This window comes from Durio zibethinus, chromosome 6, assembly GCF_047325235.1.
Source record: "Durio zibethinus cultivar Kanyao isolate XHJ-2024 chromosome 6, ASM4732523v1, whole genome shotgun sequence".
Taxonomy (NCBI): domain Eukaryota; kingdom Viridiplantae; phylum Streptophyta; class Magnoliopsida; order Malvales; family Malvaceae; genus Durio; species Durio zibethinus.
In genome coordinates this window covers 19,374,330-19,393,004 of record NC_143167.1, presented here as the reverse complement: position 1 = coordinate 19,393,004, position 18,675 = coordinate 19,374,330, and the positions used below count along the sequence as shown (strand labels likewise).

General features: G+C 30.3%; 1 long non-coding RNA gene across 1 annotated transcript; it reads left to right on the top strand.

The window, feature by feature from the left end:
* Positions 1 to 1,255: 1,255 nt before the first annotated feature.
* On the top strand, positions 1,256 to 5,439 carry LOC149518470 (uncharacterized). The gene is made up of 3 exons (XR_016342879.1): positions 1,256 to 1,864; positions 1,998 to 2,058; positions 3,577 to 5,439. It is a non-coding gene; the product is annotated as an uncharacterized LOC149518470 (long non-coding RNA).
* The last annotated feature ends 13,236 nt before the right edge of the window (positions 5,440 to 18,675 follow it).

The window sequence follows — 18,675 nt, the reverse complement described above, 5'->3', positions numbered from 1 at the left end:
CAAAAATGGTTTAATTTGAGAGAGAGTTTTCGATAGCTTACACAGAGGTTATCACCTTATGAGAGTGTGGATACTAGCTCATTCCTAATAAAAGATAAAGTTTGAGTCTAGAGCTTATGCATGAATGCAAGAATGGTGTGTATAAAGGGACATGCGAAATAATCAAATAAATTGATGCACATAAAAAATTAAAATTTGCAAAACAAGAAAACAAAAATAGATAGGTTAGTAATATGAATATCATAAATAATTACATAACAAAACCATTAAAGTAATGCTTAAGATAACACATAACTAACTAATTGCTTGACTCTCTAATATCTTCAGTGGAGTTGTCAAACTGTTATAACCTCTAGGTCCATGAACTTACCTATTTGACACAAAAATCGTGGAGTCGCTGTCAATCTTTTTTTTTTAATCTAAATGTAATTGGCCACCTATGTGAATATATTTTTTGAAGGTTATTCTAAGTGTAAACAAAGAATCCCTAAAAAGAATAAGTAGAGTCAATATCAACATAACTAAGGTTCAGAAGTCGGTTACATGTAGGGAAGATATTAGCACTTTATTACGCTCAAAATTGGTATCAAATTAATTATGTATTATTTTACCTAAGCTTTAATAAAATATGGTTTTTATCATAAAAATATATCAATTTCATTCTTTTCATTTATTTACACCATATTGTCATACAAAAATTCTATAAAAAAATCAAACAGTCATGCAATCTTGCAATAATTAAAACATGCAAGTATGAGGCAAATATATTATAGATTGATCATGCAAAAAATCATGTAGAAATAAACATGTAAAAATACCATGCAAGTATTTAATATGTTTTAAAAATAAAAAATCATACAAATAAAAGCGAATTATGCAAATATATTAATAATCATGCAAATATATTATAAGTCATGCAATTGCAAATTATTATTGGTTATGCAAATATATTAATCACAAAAAAATATTAAATAATCATGCAATTAATAAATAATCTTATAAATAAATATATAATCATGCAATTAATTTAAATTTATGCACAAATGCTGTACAAAAATATATATTATAATTATTCATACAAAAATATAAATATCAAGCAATTATATGTTCATGCAAAAAATATTGAAATAAAAGCATGCAAATAATAAATATCACATCAAATTTTCTTTTTTCTCAATTCAATAAGCACTTGAAATAAAAAATAAAAAATAAATAAATAAATCAGGAAAATAAATGAGAAGAAAAAAATTAAGAAATAAAATCAAGACAAAAAAAAAAAAAAAAAGAAGTCTTACCAAATGAATCGGGTCACGCGGGTCGGGTATGGCTTTCACGCGGGTTTGAAGTTCCTTCCCTTGCCTTAATCAAAACGGTGTATTTCAAACCTAGCACGAAAAATCAAAGCCCTTCTTTTTTTTCCTTGAACACTCCCCCTTCTTCTAGCTTGTTTCAATCCAGCCAAGAATCGGATGAACACCAAGCCCGAATCTTGACAGCTTCTCGACGTAACCTCCACCACCGTTCGCCGCCTTCTGTTGTCGCTGAAAAAAAAATCACCCAAAGTTGTTTCCTCCTCTTCTACGTTTCCTCTAAATCCCGAATGCAAAACCCAGCAACAACCCAAACCTCGGCAGGTCCTCACCGCCACTGTCACCGTCATAGCCTTCTTCCTACCCCTTTCTCTTGTTTTCCTAAAGCTACCCAGAACCAAAACTAAACCCAAAACTCAAAGCTGGTGCTGTCTCTCTTTTTTCCTTCGCCAGCAACTTCAAAGAAACCAAGAATTTTTCAAGAACCCAAAAATTCCTGAAGACAAGTTCAAGCCGAGACGCAAAAACTAAAGAACGCTTTTGAATTTTGCTATGTAATTGCTCTTATTCTGTGTATTGTGCTTGATGTTTGTATTATGGGTTTGGATCTCGACTGTAAATAGTTTTTTTTTTTTTGCCTGGTTCCTCTGTTTCGGATTTTTGAATCACTCTTCTGTTTGATTGCAGATTGCTCACTAAGTCTTGCTTTGAATTGTCAATGGCTGGGTGTGGGTGTTTTCGGGTCTAGGTAGTTACTAATTCTGGTCTTGAATTCTTGTTTCTTATTTGTTGCTTGAGTGTTTGCTGCCAAAATTTCTGTTGATTTTTTGTTCTTTGTTTTCCTTATTGATGGAGGCCCTCTGCTGTTGTGGCTGTTTGCTGATAATTACTTCTGACTTGAGGTTTTTACTATCGGACTCTGCCTTTGCTGGGAATTTTTCTTAATTCCTTCTTCTTTCTTGTTAATTCCTTGTGTGTTTGCTCACTGCTTTATTATGATTGTTCGAAGCTCGAACTACGAAATTGCTGATTGGTGTTTTGGCCTTTGTTGTGGATTTCTGAAATGCTCTTCTATTTGAAGGTTTATTGCTTCTGGGTTCTTGATTGAATGCTTTCAGTTGTTGGTGTTGGGGCTTGCTTTGGGTTAACTTGATTTCTGTTAGGTTCTGGATTGAGCTGATTTTCTGGGCAATTGTTCTGGCTATCTTGATTTTCCAGGCTGGTAGAGCTTGATGCTTAATGCTTGTGAATTGCCCGAATTACTTTCTGCTTGATGCTTGTGAATTGCCCGAATTGCTTTCTGCTTGATCTTGCTTTGCCGATTGCTTCTTGTGTGTATTCCTTGTTTTTCACTGCTTCTTTGGCCGAGAATTTCTTGGCTTTGTTGATTGTATATGGATTCTGAATTGCTTGTTGTGTCCCCTCTTGTAATTGCAGATTGGAAGTCCCTTTATAGGGATAAATCCCCCTTCAATTTGGACAAATTTTAGTACTCACAGAATTTTTAAGTTTTTTTTTTTTATGTGATTTTCCCTTTTCATGAAGATTGGGATCTAAGAATTTCCTAGACAATTGGCTCCTTGATTTTCAGAATCTAAATAGGATCTAAGACCAAATCTAAAGCCTTCTGCAAAGAAAATCCAACGTTTTTTTTTTTTTTTGAAAATTTTTTTTGCTTTTTTGACTTTTGACAAATTTGACCAACACAAGATTAAATAAAAAAACTAAAATTTTAAAAAAAATTCAAAATTCAAATTAAAAATTAAGAATTAAAATCAAAATTAGAGTTAAAAACAAAATCAAAATTAAAATTGAAATCCAAATTATTTGGCTTTTAATCTTTGGGTTTAAAATTCAATTTTTGTATTAAGATTTAATTATAAAATCAAATCAAAATTCGAAACTCAATGAACTTTGAAAAAAATTTTAGACAAAATATGGTGTCTACACAAATGCTTATTCAATATTGTAAATTTGTCTCAATAACTTTATTCGAGCTAGCATCAACTCAAATTTTGAATTTAAGCATTTACATGGCTCTTCATTCTAGCATAATGGATGAGCCTAATTTTGCTCCAATATCAATTGTCATGGATCATTATTTTCATATGTTAAAACAATGAAATTGTATGGCAACAAGATTGTTTTTAGTCGAGATCAGTCTTTTGCAAGTCTATTTTTTTTATGAGAGCCATTCATGCTCGACTTTGCAAGTTCACTCACATTTTTATGAAATTCATTAAAGGTATTCGTTTTGTTTAACCAGCATGCTTGTCTGAAGGAGGCCTTGAGCACTTATCTAAAGTTAGTGTCACAGTTTGCATGCGTAAACCAGAGGCTTAGGCATGTTTAATAGAAATAGATAAGGGGATTTCGATCTTAGACAGGCAATAAGCACAAGGGCAGCACGCACAAGAACACCAAGCCATGAACTATGCTTCCAAAACGGTTTAAGAAGCTCTCAGCCTAGGTGCGGGCTCAACATACTCCAACAAGCCCAAGACCCAGTACCGTTTTACTTGTAAAACTTAAATTTTAATGTAATTTTGTGTAATGTTTAAGTAATTTGTGGACTTTGTAATAGTCGTTAGATTGATTCAATCCTAGTTGTTGATGTAAGAGGGTTTTAAGCATAAATAAGGTGTCACACCATCCTTATTTGTGTATATAATTTGCTTGAGTAATAAAGTGCTTGGCATTTTCAGCTATCTTTTTGTGTTTCAAATTTTTATACTTTTAAGTGCCTTTGAGTTATCTTTTAAGTAGCAAACTCATCTTGAGTGTTGTAGGATGATTTAGGCATACAGGAAAGGTAGGTCTAGCCTAAGGTTACATAAAGTTTTTAGTTTAAAATCCAAGTCCCAGACAGTTGATTTCAGAGTAAGGTTGCTACTCCAGCCAATAGCATGAGATCAGAAGGCCTTTGGGAAGAGTAATAGGGAAGTTCAAAAGATATCATGTTCTCTTTGGATGGTCGTTTAGCCAAGGTGGGGTGACCATTGCAGACATAAAAAACAAGCTCGAAAACTTGGTAACTCGTTTCAAGAAGCTGGACTTCATGGGAGAGGAGCTTAAGAGAGAGTTTCAAGATGCCTTTAATTTAATAATAGACATGTTCACCCAGAAGAATGAAGTTTTGAAGGTTTTAGTGAAAGTCATGTGCAAAAAGATAGAAGAGTTCAAGAGAAAGCTCATAGTTTATGATTGTTGTTTTATAAGTTTACAAGTGCAAAGATCATTGTCAAATAATAAAGTGATAAGTGAGTATCGTTCTCATAAGGATTATGTAAGGGATGCTCACAACCAAGTACCAAAATTGATCTTTTTGACCTTATATTTAGATATTGCAAAAATTGGGTGAAGGGTGGTTGAAACAAGACTTAAAGAGACTATCTAAGAATGTAGGAAAATAGTGTTTAAAGTACTTGAAATGTAGGTCGAAAGAGGTGAGCAAATGGTAAGAGTTGAGCTAAAAGCTACAAAGGGCTGAATAAAGCTAGTTGTAGTTAGGAAAAGTAAAACTAAAAGTAACGATGCTTTGCAGGCCAATTGAAATGCTTTACAAGATGATCACTTGGAAGCACTTAGGTTGGTTGAATATAAAAAGAATAAGGAAAGGAAAATTGTGAAGATGTAAAAAAAGGTAAAGGCAGGAAAACTGTTGGTTGATTAAGGTTTGAGGGAAATGAAAGTAAATGCATAAAAACTTGGAAATAATATTTGAACTTAAATTGTATAAAAAGTAAAAGAGAGCATGGAAAGAACTTTGGAAATGACTTGTATTGAAAAGATGCAAGCTTGAAAACAAAGGTTTTGACTAGTCTGTCATTCTAGTCAAACTTAACTAAGAAAAATACAAGAGAATTTAGCTGAAAGTGAAACTAGAAGAAAAGAATGGAAATGAGAAAATAGGATGGTTTACAAGTGAGCTAAAGGGGTCTATTTATAATACAAGGCCATGGGCAAGGGGATGAACTCGGACAATTTAGTTCTAGCTAAAACCCTTTTAAATTCAAAAAGTGTTCTTATTTAGCTAAGATTGGATTGCTGACTATGAAAGAGGTTGTTAATGTGAATGCTTGTGTGGTTGAATGGTGAGCTTGGATTGGTCCACTTATGTTGTCTTTGCTAAAGTGTCCATGCCATGTTAATCACATTTGAAATTTGAATGGAAATATAAAAAAGATTTGGCCATTTTGAATTCTTCTCCTAATGTTGCTTGATTGGTTTCACTTTAGTTCAAACTCTTTTTGAAAATTGAAAGAATTTTCATGCACCACTCTTTTTTTATTTGGTCGAATATACTTGGATGACTTCTAGGCTTTTTAGGTCGACATTACATATGGGTTTGGATCAATTCTAGGCTTGTCACTTTTGCATGGTTTTGGATTTGCTTCTTTTGCATGTATGGCCGAATATGCCTAGGCTTTTAAAAGCATTGATGGTCGGTTGAATATGTGGAATTCCTTAGGTTTTAGTCAAATGCTAGTCCACCATTTTTGCATGGATTTTTAAATTTCATGTGATCCAAGTAGCACATGCAAGCTCTTAAGCCTTTTTTGTCCAAATTTAGTTAGAGTACCTGAATTTTTCATGTACATTTGAAAAATAAGAATTTAAGCACATTAAAGAAAAAAATGGTAAAAATTCTTCAAAGATCACAAAAATTTTTAAAATTTAGGGTAAAATTAACTTATGAAAAGCTTTAATTTTTGCAATCATCAACTTGCAAAGTAACATTGGGAGTGGTGTGCTCATTGAACACCTAAGCATCGAGTAAGGTTCCCAAGCCCAAGAAGTTCAAGGGAATTAGGTCAGTAAGGGATGTGGACAATTTCCTATGAAAAATGAAGCAATACTTTGAGCCATGGGCATCGAGAATGATACCACTAAGGTAAGCATAACCTTGTGATAAAGTATAAGTGTGATGATGAGATGCGTGGATTTGTTTAATATAGACTTAAGAGGATTTCCAGAAAGAGTTCAAGTAACAATTCTATCTAGAGTATGCCAATAATGAAGTGCGTGTAGGGTAGGCAACCCAACCCGTCCCTGGCGGGTTCCGACCCGACGCTATAAGGTTGGTGTTTTTTTTTGAAAATCGAGTTTCGAGTCGGGTCAGGTAACGCTAAAGAAAGGTCGAGTTCGGGTCAGGTTCAGGTTGGGTTCGGGTTTTAAACAAACCCGACTTGACCCGATCTGATATTATATAAAATAATTTTTTATTTTTATATATTTATATAATTATATATTTAAATATTTATATTTAAACAATAATATTTTATATTTTAAAAAATAATATTTTATATTTTAAAAAAATAATATTTTATTAATTTCGGGTCGGGTTCAGGTATTAAAAAAAATAAAAAAATTTAGGTCGGATTGAGTTCGGGTTTGACGGTGTAAAATCGGGTCGGGTTCGGGGCGAGCAAAAACCCGCCTCGACCCAACCTGTTGCCATCCCTAGGTGCGTGTAAAGTTGTGCTAGCTTATTTAATGAGCCTAAGTACGAGAGTATGTATTGGAGATCTTTAAACTAATGATTCATATTTCTAACATTGGGGAGACAAAGGGTCTCTTTTGTTTCATGGACGAACTCAAACCTTCGTCCAAGCAAGAGTTGTAGCATAGAGGTGTCCAAGATTTGATCGATCACTATAAGAAAATAGGGATACGATGGCATTTTTTTAACAACATTTATTAACAAATGCCGTCAAGTTTCGTGTTTTTCAAAAGTTAGAGGTGTTTATATTGTAAATGCCACTAAATTTTCATTTAGCGGCGTTTATATATAAAAATGCCACTAAATTTTCATATATACAAACGCCACTAATTTATAAATTTAACAACATTTATATTATAAAACATTGCAAATTAATTTTCAAAAAATATCTTTTCTTTAAAAATTGGTCACAACTTTTTAATATTATTTAGTGGTGTTTATTAATATAAATGCCACTAAATATTATAGTGGTGTTTTTCGCAACAAATGCCACCAAGTTATTTATAAAAAAAAAATGGATAGTTTTATGATTATTTAGTGGCGTTTATTAGAATAAACGTTGCTATTGTGAAATTTTTAATGGTGTTTGTTCAAACAAATGTTGCTAATTTATCCATAAATTCAAGTTGAGAACCAACCCTTTTCTATCTAAAACTTTGCAATTAATGTTTTTCTTTTGTGAAACCAATACGCCTTTTCTACCCAACTCCATTTTTCACTCTCATTCTCAATTAAAGCTTAATCTTGCATTTTTTTTCTCCTTTTTTGTTCGACATTGAACCTTTCCCATTTGATTTAATTCTTAGTTGGTGGGTTGTAATACAGTGTCTCGCACCATTTGGCCTCTTATTCTTCACTATTAGGACTCTCCTTTTTGTTGATTTCTTTTCATTGGTAAGGCCTTTCCTTCTGTTTCTTTCCATTAATTTATAAGTTTAGTGCCGCCAGCTTCTTCCTTAGTCAGAGAATGATTCCTGTTACGTCTAGATATATTTTGAAATGTGGTTTATTTGAATTTGATATCAACAAGAAAGGAATCCCTTACGGCATTATTAAAGTACAAGTTTAAACCTTTTTTTGTTTTTTCTTATAAGAAAAATTTTAGGTTTTGATTGCTTTCAAATTTTTATGAATAGGGTATATTTTAATTTGCAATTTTGATTTGATTAGCTAAATTGGGTTTGGATTTTTATTAGCTTGCTTCATAAGGGTTATACGATGAATGATTTCTCCTAAATTTCCTTTTTTTTATTATAATCTTTTTTAATAATGTTCCTCTTTTTTGTTTTCTAAAAAAAGCAAAAAAAAAAAAAAGATGGCTTTTAGTGGCTTTTTTGCCCTTGTTAGGCGATAAGCTAGCATTGATATCTTTGTTAGACAAGAAGGACTTAGCCTTTCTTGGCATTGGCCTTCAAGAATTCAGGTAGATGAATGACACTTTTTTTTGGATATTTTCATACTTTGTTTTTTTTTTTTTTAGGATTGTTATTACTTAATCTTTGTTTTTTTTTTGTTTTTTTAAATCATTTAATATTTAGTATTAAATAGTGCTAGAGGAAATTAGAAAGTAACCCTATGATACAATCAACATGATATGAAGACAAACTGACATGAATATGGCATCATTTACATATTCAATTATGTTTAAGAAAACACTTTTATTTGGAGTTGTTACGATCTTTGTTATCAATATTAGTATAGAATGCAGAGTGGTAGTTTTGAAGCCTATTTAGTTTGAACTTGCTTTTTTTGAAACTATAGGTATACAATTGTTTCAATTGGAAGAATTGCATCTTCCTTAGAAAATGCTAGTGTTTTTGTAACCAAAGTGGAGCAGCTTACTTTTTTCCCTAAAATAGTAATCTATTTTTTATTTTGTGCTGTGCTGTCCTGTTAAGATTTTTTTTTTTTTGGTTTCACGTTTCACATCTTTTATTATAGTTTCTAGGACTATTTAAGGGAAGAAAAGAATCCGTCTAAAACTTAACGAATCCAACTTTCTATCATATAAAACACATAATTGTTATCTTTGTAGTCATAACTTATAACGCATGTGATTTTACTTTAGTAGCATCATCGGTGCATAAACATAGACTAAGATCAGCTTTTATTGCTTGAGTTGAGTTTCCCTTATGTTAAGCAAGTAAGGTATCTTGCTTAAAATTTTACTTCTTTAAATTTTAGATGGTCAGAATCAAGTTGGTGTTCAAAGAGATCTTTTAATTTTAATCATCATCTACTTGTTTTATTTGGGTTATGTAATTGTCAATGGAAGCCATGGCCTGCTAAGGTTAGCACTTGCACATTTTGAAATGAAAGCCACATCATCAACATAAATTATAAAGAATAAAAAAGAAGAACACTTGTGCAGATTTATATATTGTCCTTTCCTATTATTTTAAGATGATGAATTTTGGCATGGATACACGATCTTCAAGTAGGAAATGACGTGGATTTTGGCTATCATTTCTTGTTTACATGTTTCTCCACACATTTCAGATGATCTTTCTGTATCTGCACCATGTGGTCCTCTTTATTAGTCTAACTTTAATTTTAGAAACCATTATGTGACTTTTCTCTCAGGTAACTTTTTCCATTAGATGATAGAGTAAAGGAAATTAATTTTTCTAAACTTATAGGGCTAATAGAGTACATAGTAGATGTAAGCATTGAGCAAGTGATTGTAAAAACAGAATTGAACAAGTACATTGCTTGTTTTCATTTTTTTTCTCATTTTGTATATTAATCTGTAAAAATACTAATATTTTTTTTTGTTTATTTTTAGTTTGAGATTAAGGTTTGCTCATCATCAATTGCTCCATTTCTATTAATCGTGTCTTTGCCCACTAGTGTTTTGAATTTGTAAAGGTATTTTCTTTTTCAACAAATAATCACCTTTGATTAATTCAAGTAACTTGTTAGGAGATCTAAGTTTGTTACTATTTTAAGTGTAATATTTAGTCTAATTAAGTATGTTACAGTTTGTTTTCATATAATTAATTATATAATTTTGGTTTAATAATGTAGCAAGTACTAAATGGATAAAAATTGGATACAAAAGTCAACATTAAGTCAAGAGTATCCAGATGGAGTGAAAAATTTTCTTAATTTTGCATTTGATAATGCTAGTGAAGATGATATGATATTATGCCCATATTTGAGGTGTGCTAATATCGATTGGCAAATCCGTAAAGTTGTTTTGAAATATTTAGTCTCTATTGAATTTATCTTGGGATATGTTAATTGATATTTTCATGAAGAGTCTATATCATCAAGGTTAGCAACTAGAATTCTTTCAATTTTAAGAGCTCTTTAACACCAACATGATCCTATTAGATAAGATGACATAGAAGGCATGTTGCGGGATATTTTTAACATTCATAACCAACATTTTCATAATCCATCTCTTCGAAATGATGGATTTAATGAGTCAAATGTTGAAATGAATGATTTTGGTAAACATAGGATAGGTTTAGTTGATCAACAATCAAGTGAAGAAGCATCAAAGTTTTATAAGTTGCTTAAGGATATGAATGAAGAACTTTATGAGGGATCTAAGCATTCATGGTTATCTTTTTGTGTACGTTTTTTTACTTAAAATGCTTATGTGAATGGACAGAAAACTCTTTAACTTTATTATTGGAGTTTATATAAAAAAAAATTTCTTTTACAAAAATCCCTGAATCTTATCAAAATTCAATGATAATGATCAAGGAATTAGGTCTTGGATATGAAAAAATTCATAATTGTCCTAATGATTGCACGTTATATTGGGGTGATAGAAAAAATCAACAATTTTGTCATGTGTATGGTAATTCTCGTTGGTTGGACACAAATCCTGAAGAAAGGTTAAATGAGGATGATAATGAAGTCCATGTCAAAAAGAAGCCTGTAAAGGTTTTACAGTAGTTTTCATTAATATCGAGACTTCAAGGACTCTTCATGTTTTTCAAAATTGTAGATTCTATGAGGTGGCATCATAATGAGAGGATAGATGATGGATCATTGAGGCATTTTGCTGATTTTTTGACATAGAACTCTCGATTTTTAGACTTTGCTTTTGATTCTCGAAATTTTATGCTTGGAATAACATCTGACAGATTCAATCCATTCAAAATGATGAGTACTTCTTATAGTACTGGGTCAATTGTATTGATTCCTTACAATTTATCACCATGGATTGTCATGAAGCAATAATAATTTATTTTATCTATGATAATTCCTGGGGAGAAAGGTCTGAAAAATGATATAGACATCTACTTATAACATTTGATTAAATAGTTAAAGCAGTTATAGGAAGGAATTGAGATTTATGATGTTTTGAAAAAAAAAATTTCTATATGCGTGCTATTTTATTATGAACTATCAACGATTTTTCTGCTTATGCAAATTTATCTGGTTGGAGCACCAAAGGTCGTTATGCCTACCCATATTGTGCTATACAGACATATTTGAAGTGGTTATATAATGGTAGAAAGTTTAGTTATAGGGCACATCGTAGATTGTTAGATGATAATGATCGATTTAGATTCCAAAAACATTTTTTTGATGAAATTGAAGAGTTGAGGAGAGCACCATTATCAATTATTGGGTTTGATATCTTGTCAAAGTTAAAAGATATCAATTTCATTTATGAAAAAATAACTCAATCAAGAAAAAGAGTGAGAGATCTTTGAAGGTATTTGGTCTCTTATTCCTCAAGTTGGTGATGTTGATACTTAAGTTGATAATATTGATATTCATAGTGATAAGGAGAAAGTTGAAGAAGATGACCTTAATGAGTCTGAGTTGTGAAAAAAAGTATGTTTTTTTACTTGCCTTATTGAAAATATAATTTATTACGTCATAACTTTGATGTGATGCACATATAGAAGAATGTTTACAAAAATTTTATTGGGACAATACTCAATGTGAATAGAAGATCAAAGGATGACTTAAAGAATCGGCTTGACTTAATTGATATGGAGATTCACTCTGACCTTCATCTAAAGCTATTTCCCAGTGACAAATCCTGATTGCCTTCTATTTGTTTTGAGATGTTTAAAAGTGAGAAAGATGTATTTTGCAAAATGTTGAAAAATGAAAAAGTCTTGGATGACTATGCGTCAAATATATCTAGATGTATGAATTTGAAAGAATAAAAGCTTTTTTCATTGTAGTCATATGATTACTATATCTTGATGTAGGACTTACTTCCCCTTGCTTTACGTTCATTAATATCAAAGCAAGTTCTTCAGTTGTAATTGAATTAAGTAACATATTTAAGGCTCTCTATAGAAAAGTTTTGAATGTGGAAGAGCTTGACAAACTTCAAGATCGAGTCATGATTATTTTATGCCATTTAGAGAAGATTTTTCCTCAAAACTTTTTCACTATTATGATGCATTTGGTTATCCACCTTTCATATAAAGCAACAGTCGGTGGACTGATTTATTATCGATAGATGTATCTTATCAAAAGGTATTATTTGTTAATAAGTTAGTAGTATTTATATATCATTCTAACTAAAAAAGTATATGATAAATGTTTTATGCCTTAAGTTTTTAGGGAGATTAAAGTCTTATTATTGCAACAAACGCTATCTAGAAGGTTCTACTGCTAAAGGATATTTAGCAGAGGAGTGTATGACATTTTGTTCTCAGTATTTGAAAAATGTTGAAATGAGATTTAATAGACTATCAAGAATTATTGGTTTGCAGCATGTTGACTTTGCCTACACTTATCATTTTGAAAGTTTTAGACAACCAATAAGCAAAGCTGAAATGGTGGAGTTAGATGATAAATCTTAGGCACAGGTACATCGATATGTTCTTTTCCATCATGACTCAATTGAATCATTTCGCATGTAAGTTATCCGTGAGAGGAAATCATTCATTCTATTAAGCATAATTTATAAACTTTGCTTCTTACTGTTAATACTTTATTTTGATGCATGTAGTGAATATAGAAACAATTTGAGAGCTTGTGCACATTATTGACGATCAAACATTCGAGAGCTAGATAAGTTGTTCACCGAAAATTTTCATGAATGGTTAGAAAAAACTATAAGTAATACCATATTTCCCATTTTGAGAATTGTACATAGAATGCTTAGGGTATAAATAAATGCTTTATAACATATATTTTATTCCACCTTTATATGTTTGGAGTGGAAGGCTTGTTAGTGAAGAGGTGAAGTGTTTTTCACAAGGTCCTAATAGGATTGTGAAACGATACAAAGGGTTTGTTATCAATGGATTTAGATTTCACACCAAATCCTATGAGAGATTTAGAATAACACAAAATTTAGAAGTTGTTGTTACCTCGTCAACTACTAGCTATGCTAGTGCTAGGGACACAAACTCTTTAAAGAAAAATGTTGACTAATATGGCATGCTTATTGAAATCATTGAGTTGAATTATTATGGCAAGATGAAGGTTATCTTATTTCGGTGTGATTGGGCTAATATGAATACTACGAGGGGTATTAAGAAAGATTAGTTTAGATTTACAATTGTGAAGTTTTCTCGATTAATTCATACCGGACAACAACTTATCAATGAACTTTATGTTTTTTCCTCTCAAGTCAAACAAGTTTTTTATTTTGAAGTCCTCAAAGAACCGGGTTAGTTTGTTGTTCTTTGTAACACACCTAGGTACTTATTTGATATGGGGTTAGATGCCAGATATGATGTTGAATATGAAACTGAATGTTTTCCTTTTACTGACCAAAACTTGGATGAAAATATCTCTAGTACCTCTACTCAGTGGGTCTACGAAGATGTTGATAAAGACATTTATGAACCATGATGGATCATCTATATTTTGTAATTAGAATGTTCAAAACATAATGTAATAAATGCTTTTATGTAATTTATGTAACATTCGCTTTTGTATATTTATTGTCTTGTAAATTATACATTATCTTTTAATGTAATTAAATCTATATGTTTTTTATATATCATTGGTTATGATTTCTTAACTTCTCAATGTCTATATATGTTCTTTAGATATGTTTTTTATATATAGTTGTTATATATACAATGTCTAAACTTTTCAAATTTTAATTGATTTTCTTTTATAATGTAGCTAAGTTACAATGTCAACGAAGAGATTGAGGGGAGTACATATTAGAGATATTAGTTTAGAATCGTCTACAACACCTGTTGATCTTGGCCATGGATTGAATTCTTTGAAGGGAATTGTGTCTACTATCAGTTTTAACTTAGTCGCTTCTAATCCTTCAAATACTATTAGATTTGGTAATACAAGAGGTCCAAGTCTAGATAGTATCCCACTAATTGATTCTGCTTTTAATTTAAATGCAGGTGTCATAAACCCCATATTTAGATTTTGATTATAATCATTAAATAATTGATAATTTACTAACTGACTTTTTATTTTTTGCAGTTGATAACAATGGTCAACAAAGGACCAGAGGCAGGACAACTTTGAAAGAATTGTGGATAGTACCTCCGAATAAGCATATTGTAGTTCTGCAAACTCTGATAGGTAAACAATTGGTGAAGAGTGTCAATTACTAGCTAGATTTTTAGGAATGATTGCTCGTAATGGCATGAAATTGCCTATTTATTATAAAACATGGCATAAAGTTCTAGCAGAAGTTAAGGCCAAAGCTTTAAACTTTGTTGAGGTATTAATATAATTAATTATATATGAGAAATATTAATTTTTTTAAGGTTGGTTTAAAAATTGTAACTTTTTGTTTGGTATTGTCATAGTTAGGATTTTTACTTGAACTACCTACTTCATTTGTGCTTAAGTCATTGGGAAAGAAATGGAAATACTATAAGTATAATTTGAAGAAAAAATATTTTGATTGAAATTGTACTGTAGAGGCCACAATAGATAATCTACCTTATGGTGTGATTAGGTGACAATATGAGCAGTTGGTTAGATTTTGGTTATCAAGAAAAAGAGAGGTACTAATTTATAACTTTTAATATTATTTTTAATAAAAAAAGGTGTTTTATGTTTTTAGTTGGTAATATTTATATTTCTGCTATATACGAGATTGTTTTTTATGATAGGAAAAAGAAAAAATTAGGATTGCTAGCAGAAAGCAATAGAAATATAGCCACATGAGTGGATCAAAAAGCTTTGCAAGAAAGCAAAAAAAAAAAAAAAAAGAAGTTAAGTAACACATAAAATAAGAAAGTTATTGTTTATATTTGTTTAGCATTTTTTGTGTCATGAAATGGCAAAAATGTAAATATGCAATTATTATTTTTTTTGTTTTAACAGTTTGGGTTGCTTCAATACATTATATTAAACTTGTCCGAATGATTGAACTTGGTTTTCACAGTTGATATGTGTGAAAAAAAGTTACCATTTGTCTTTTTAAGACTTTGTTATGCTGTTAAAGGGGAAAAATATCATTTTGCATTTATATTTATGTTTTAATAGTTTAAATAGCTTAAATATATGATATTGAACTTTTTTGAATGATTAAACTTGGTTTTCACGATTGCTATGTATAAAAAAGTTACCGTTTATGTTTATTTAGCACTTTTTATGTCGTTAAAAAGTCAAAATGCAAATTTGTGTTTATTATTTTATTTTAATAGTTTAGATAGCTTCAATACATGATATTAAACTTATCCATATGATTGAACTTGGTTTCCATAGCTGATATGTGTGAAAATGTTACCGTATATATCTTTTCAAGACTTTGTTATGCTGTTAAAGGACAAAAATATAATTTTGTAATTATATTTATGTTTTAATAGTTTAGATAACTTAAATACATGATATTAAACTTTTTCGAATGATTGAACTTGGTTTTCACCATTGCTATGTGTAAAAAAGTTACCATTTATGTCTGTTTAGCATTTTTTTGTACTGTTAAAAGGCCAAAATGTAAATTTGTGTTTGTTATTCTATTTTAATAGTTTAGATAGCTTCAATACATAAAATTAAACTCATTTGAATGATTGAACCTGGTTTCCATGGCTGATATGTGTGAAAATATTACTGTGTATGTCTTTTTAGGACTTTGTTAAGCCATTAAAGGGAAAAAATATAATTTTGCAGTTATATTTATGTTTTAATAGTTTAGATAGCTTAAATACATGATATTAAACTTTTTTGAATGATTGAACTTGATTTCCACGATTGATGTGTAAAAAAGTTACCATTTATGCCTGTTTAGCATTTATTTGTATTGTTAAAAGGCCAAAGTGCAAATTTGTGTTTATTATTTTGTTTTAACAGTTTAGATAACTTTAATACATGATATGAAATTTTTCTAAATGATTGAACTTGGTTTCCATGGTTGGTATGTATGAAAATGTTACCGTTTATATCTTTTTAGGACTTTGTAACGCCGTTAAAGGGTAAAAATATAATTTTGTAGTTGTATTTATGTTTTAATAGTTTAGATAGCTTAAATATATGATATGAAACTTTTTTGAATGATTGAGCTTGGTTTCCATGATTGATATGTGTGAAAAAGTTACTGTTTATATCTATTTAGCACTTATTTGTGCCATTAAAAGGCCAAAATGCAAAATTGTGTTTATTATTCTGTTTTAACAGTTTAGATAGCTTCAATACAGGATATTAAATTTGACTAAATGATTGAACTTGGTTTCCACGACTGATAAGGGTGAAAATGTCACCATTTATATCTTTTTAGGACTTTATTACACCATTAAAGGGTAAAAATGTAATTTTGTAGTTATTATATTACAATTTAGATAGCTTCAGTACATGATATTAAACTTATCTAAATAATTAAACTTGGTTTCCATGATTGATATGCGTAAAAAAGTTATCGTTTATGCCTTTTTAGGACTTTATTATACCACTAAAGGTAAAAATGTAATTTTACAGTGATATTTATATTTTAACAATTTAGGTAGCTTAAATACATGATATTAAACTTGTATGAATGATTGAACTTGATTTTCACGATTTGATATGTATGAATAAGTTAAGATTTATATATGCTTAGGACTTTTTGTAACGTTAAAAGGCAAAAATGCAAATTTACAATTATTGTTCTATTTTAACAGTTTAGATAGCTCATATTACATGATATTACATGTGTCCAATCATTATTGCCATACTTGATATGCATAAATAAGTTATGGTTTATGTGTGTTTAACAATAATAGTATTTTTTATGTACGAGATTGAGTTAGGTGAAAAAATTGGACGTGTGAAACTTTTTCAACAAACCTGCATGAAAAAAGATGGATCTTGCCTGAATGTTGAAACACAAGAAATTGTGGTAAATTTTTTGGATTCGTTTTATATAGAAAGTAAATATTTACTATTTCACATATATTATGAATTAATTATTAAATTTGATAGCTTTATTTGATTAATTTATAGGAGAAAGCGAAAAAGAAAATGGTTATTGAGATTGAAGCAGCATTTGATTGTTCTGTTAACATGCATGATTTGGAAGATCAGATTTTCATAGAAGTTGCTGGAAAAGAAAGACATTGATGGGTCTTAGGCCTTGGATTAGGTCTAACTCCATTTAGCTACTATAGAAATAGCTCACAATAATTTACATTATTAGCAAATCAATTTTCGTGAGAAATTTCAATATTGAGAGAGAGGTTGCAAACTATGTAACGTGTTTAGTAAATGGAAGCAAAAAGAGCTAAGGAACGTGTTAAAATCGATGAGGAGCTTCAGCAGTGGCATGATCGATTCAACATTCTTATGAATTTTATGCAACAACAATTTCTAAGGAACAATCTAGGTGGTTCACCAACTTAGGTATTATATTTAGTAACTATTTATATTTTTTAATATTAGAAATAGCTTATTATTAAGTGTAAAAAGTTGTTTTACTTTTTTCAGTCTATTCTTGAGCAAGCTATTGATTGTGGTGGAAAAAATGCTTCATCAAATGGTAGTGCTCCAAATCTAAGTGATCATCAATTTCATATATTTTAAATTTCTTGTTAATGTACTGAAATAATTTGAATGTTAATGTATTAAACTTTTTGTTCCATGTATATTGGAACAAATTATGTATTTAGATATTTAAATATTTATAATATTCAGTTTATGAATTTAAATTCATTTTTATGAATTTAAAAATATTTATCTATTTTTTTGTTTAATTCTAGTCATAAATATTGAAAAAAAAGTAAATTTCCTAAGTTAGCAGCATTTGTGTCAAAAAATGCCACTAAATTCGCAATGTTTTTGGACACAAATGCCATGATGAATTTAGCGATATTTCTCGACACAAACAGTGCTAAATTACTAATTTAGTGGCATTTTAGTATGAAAATGCCACTAAATTTAGTGGCATTTTCAGATAAAAATGTTGCTAAGTTAGTGGCATTTTTTCCTAAAACGTCATTATTTTTTTTATGCAAGTATAGCCGATACTTTTAGTGACATTTTTGGAAAACGTCGTAAATAGTATAGTGACGTTTATAAACACCGCTAAACATGAAAAAAAAGGCCACTAAAAACCTATTCTCGTATAGTGAATGTCTTTACAGTTGCTGAATCCCTGGTAGAGTTCACAAGTTCAAGTTTTTCAAGCCTAAAGGCAAGGAAAGAGGTAAAGGAGAGAGAGATCGATAGTCCAAAGGTGGCCAGAGGAAGCCACCAACCAAAAAGTGAAAGCCTAGAGAGTAGGATAAGAAGAAAGATCGAGACCAATTGTTATGTTTTGTATGGAAAGGATCATATAGAGCATGAGACTACTCTAAATGAACCAAGATGGCTGCCATAACCAAGGAGTCCAAAGAAAAGCCAAAGAAGAAAACCTTGAAGCTTGGTTAGACTATACATGATTCAACCCATACAAAGAGGTGTCGAAATTTGAAGGGACTAATGTTTATAGAGGTGATGGTTGCATGTAAATGGATAAATGCCCTAGTAGAT